Genomic DNA, 4361 nt, shown 5'->3' with positions numbered 1-4361 from the left:
AGTATTCATAATTCTAGTGAATCGTACTTACAATATTTAATCCAAAGATTCCATATAACTTTATTTTACTACAAACTGTTTAAATTTTTTCCCTACAATCTTAATCCTCTCGTACCAATACAAGATTGTAGTCACAATAACGAATTTGGGAATTTTCTTATATTCATATAATATTATTCTAATAATAATAATAAACAATAAATATATGCGAAAATTCATTTCAATTATTTACTTCATAAAACAGTGTTCAATAGATATGCTTTAAAGGACACTAATCCCAACAATATCCCACTTTACCTAAAGCAGATGAGGCATTTCCCTAAAACCCATATTGCTAACATGATTTTTTTAAAGACTTGGTAGACAAAGTCTTAGTAAAAGGATCAGTAAGGTTATGTTTCGATGCTATCTTCATAACTGTTTCATCTCCTCTTTGAACAATATTCATGATCAAGTGGTATTTTCCCTCGATATGTTTTCCCCTCTGTGACCCATTGGTTCCTTCGAGTTTTCTGCCGCCCCACTGTTATCACAGTGCAGGACTAGTGGCTTATCCATGTATGGAACCACTTCCATATCATAATAGAACTTTTTTGAGCCACACAACCTCTTTAGCTGCTTCACAAGCCGCTATGTATTCAGCTTCAATGGTAGGATATGCTATACTGGTTTGTTTAATTCTACGCCAGACCACAACTCCTCCACAAAGTGTAAATATTGATCCAAAAGTCAATTTCTGGCTATCTCTTTTTGATTGAAAATCAGAATCAATGTATCCAGTGAGGTTCAGGTCACCACCAGAATATACAAGCATATATTCTCTATTTTTCTAAAGATGCTTGAGAATATTCTTTACTACAGTCCAATTGTAACGCCCCAACTCCTGGGACCGTTACGGTGTGCCTTGTAAAAAGTGCTAAACTCGCTAATCGAGTCATTTGGCCAAAATCGTGATCTAAGTATGATTAGCGGTTTAGGGATTAAACATTTTGGTTAAGGTGTAACGTTTCACTGGAACGTTTAATATATACATTGGGATCCCGAAAATATAAATTTCAGAGTTTATTACAGAAAGTATTTACAACAGGCCGTTCTAAGCGGCAAAACAGGGTTCAACCCTAGTTCCACTTTAAACCTCGGTCGTGACGGACGAGCAGCTGCATATGTACACGTCATCACCTAAGCTCTCCAACTCAAGGATGGTCTAGCTTCCTCTTGCCTTTACCTGCACCACAAAGCACCCGTGAGCCGAAGCCCAGCAAGAAAACATAACACTTTTCATAAACATTATCAAATGATTATCATTATAATCACACTGAATATAAAGCTTTCAAACCAATGGGTGCACACCACATGATTCTAGCGGGAGAGTGGCTGATAGGTAAGCCACTAGCCTCCAGGCTCTGTTTTCTAGAGAGAGAGTGGCTGATAGGTAAGCCACTAGCCTTCAAGCTCTGTTTTGTAGCTGGAGAGTGGCTATTAGGTAAGCCACCAGCCTCCAAGCTCTGTTTTGTAGCGGGAGAGTGGCTGTTAGGTAAGCCACCAGCCTCCAAGCTCTGTTTTGTTCATCGACCCTCAGGGTCGATCAGGCATTAATGCTCCTTGAGTCATTCAATGCTAGTAGTCGATTAGATCTAATCTCTGTTGGCTTGCGTGATTCACGCTAAGGCCGTTCTGACAAGTAAGTCAGCGCTTCCTGACCTGTGTCCAGTATCACTGTCGAACCTGACAAGTAAGTCACAGCTTCACAGCTGATACTAACACTTTTGTCGATCTGACTAGTTAGTCAGTACCATGCACAAGTAAGCAATGCTATCAATTTGTATCATATGCCAGTTATCCAAGAATAGGGCATTCAGCATGCTTACCAAACAGTTTCTAACATAATCATGATCAAGCACAAATTCAGAGACTCAAGCTCTGACCAATCTCATAATCATCGTTCATGGCATGCCCTATCACATGTTTATCGTGCATTACATGCATCACACTTAATCATCCAGCATGCCTCAACAACAGTCATATGCAAATGGGCAAGATTGCCAAGCATTCATTATGCTAACAATGTTTACATTTTAACATCCAACATGCATCAATCATAGCCATGCATGTCATACTCAATAGCCAATCAACATGCATCATAATAGCCATGCATGTCATGCTCAATAGCCAATCAACATGCATCATAATAACCATGCATGTCACATATACACAGGGTGCAGTTTTCTTACCTTGGGTTCGAGCGAGAATTCATAAAAGAAACGACCTTTGAGAACGATCAGCTTTTAGTCCTTTAGCGGTCACCTAGTCATAACCAAACATATAGGGTACCATTAATAAAATGAATAATAAAATGTTCCCAAACCAAAACCTAACCTCCGGGACCTCAAATACTACTCAACCGGGTAGTAGGTTCAACCCCGAGGCCTAAGGCTTGAATCCCCAAGCTAAAAACCTCATTCTGGCAAAAATGACCTTAAGGGCCGCGGCCCGCCCCTCAGACAGAGGCACCCAAACCCAGTTTACACCAAGGGTCGTGGCTCTCCCTAGCCATGTCGCGGTGCAACCCCCCAGTTCAGCCAAAACCCCTGTTTTTCTTCCCCTACGATTTCTCTTGGAACCAATCCATCATACCCAATTTAAACACCACTCAAACCTCCAATACAATCCATAAACTTGTTCTATACCACACCCTTAGCAAAACCCAAGACAAACCTCAACTAAAACCTCCATCAATTCAAACAAGCCACCATAAAACTCAAGCTGAAATCTAACACTAAAACAGGGTATAACCAGAAAGTTAGTGGATAAAGCTCACCTTAAACCCAAGCTTGAACCTCCTTTAATGGCTGACACAAGTCCCCTAGCTGCCACCCTGATTTCCTAGCTTGTTCCCTCAAGTTGGCTCTCAAAATTCCAAAGGGAGAAGGAAGAGAAATGGTGCACGGTGAGGGAGAGAGATGAGGATAAAGATGCTCTGTTTTATCTCTGTTTTAATCTACCACTTTCCACAGCCAGCAGCCTTTAAATCATATATATCCAAAACCCAAAATGACCAAAATACCCTTAAGCCAACAAAAGCCTCTAAACCATCTCAAGGGTAAAATTGGTACTTTCCGCCTATCCCGTTAATCATAATTAACGCTTCCCGATTCCCACTAATCTCCATATTTCTCACACACCAATAAATCACATCCCATTACCCTTTAATTCCCGGTAATGCTCTAATCTTTAATATCACCCCGAGACTCACCCCGAGCCCCGAACTTAAGCTCGTTATGACTAGACCGAACACTTACATCTCATGATCGTCTCATGTCGAAAAGCTTGAACCAATCCACATACAATGTGGTAAAATTATAATTAATCTCAACCATGCACCCAAAATATACAATTACGCCCACAGTGGCCAAATTACCAAAATGCCCTTGCATTTAAAATATGAGCCCATATGCATGCATTCACCATCATATAATAATATAATTCACATAAGCATGCATATAATCATTAAATATCACAATAAATCAATTATGGCCCTCCCGGCCTCCTAATCAAGGTCCTAAACCTTATTAGGAAATTTGGGACATTACACCAATGATTACTAATCCTACTGCATAAAAATTGTCAGGTCTTATACACAACATGGCGTACATCAAACTGCCCATCACTGAGGCATAGGGATACTGTCTCATATCCTTTTCTTCTTGAGGTGTTTTAGGGAAGTACTCTTTAAAAAGGATAATTCCATGACTGGTTGGCATATCACCCTTCATGGAATTCTGCATACTAAATCTATCCATGTAATTAACATGAGATAGAGCCAAATCTTTGTTATGCCAATCCTGAAGGATTTGGATGCCTAGAACATAGTTTTCATCTCCCAAATCTTTCATTTGGAATTGCTAGGCTATCCATTTCTTTACTTTTGTCAATGTTCCTATGTCATTTCCAATCAGTAGGATATCATCAGCATAAAGAACCAGGAATACCATGATGTCATCATTTATTTGTTTGTAGACACAAAGTTCATCAACGTTTTGTTCAGAACCTTACATTTTGATTGTGACAACAAATCTTAGATTCCAAGATCTTGAATCTTGTTTGAGTCCATAAATGGACCTAAGAAGCCCACAAACTTTTTTTATCTTGATTTTTTACTATGAACCGTTCTGGTTGAGACATATAAATGGTCTCGTCAAGATAGTAATTTAGAAAAGCTATCTTAACATCCATTTTCCATATCTCGTAATCCATGCAACCAGTTATAGACAAAAGTGTATGGATGGATTTAAGCATGGCTACAAGAGAAAAAGTTTCTTCATAATCCACCCTTCTCTCTAAGTGTAACCCTTGGCTAGAAG

The sequence above is a fragment of the Humulus lupulus genome, chromosome 3 (assembly GCF_963169125.1).
Source record: "Humulus lupulus chromosome 3, drHumLupu1.1, whole genome shotgun sequence".
Lineage (NCBI taxonomy): Eukaryota > Viridiplantae > Streptophyta > Magnoliopsida > Rosales > Cannabaceae > Humulus > Humulus lupulus.
Note: the sequence above shows the minus strand (reverse complement) of the source record.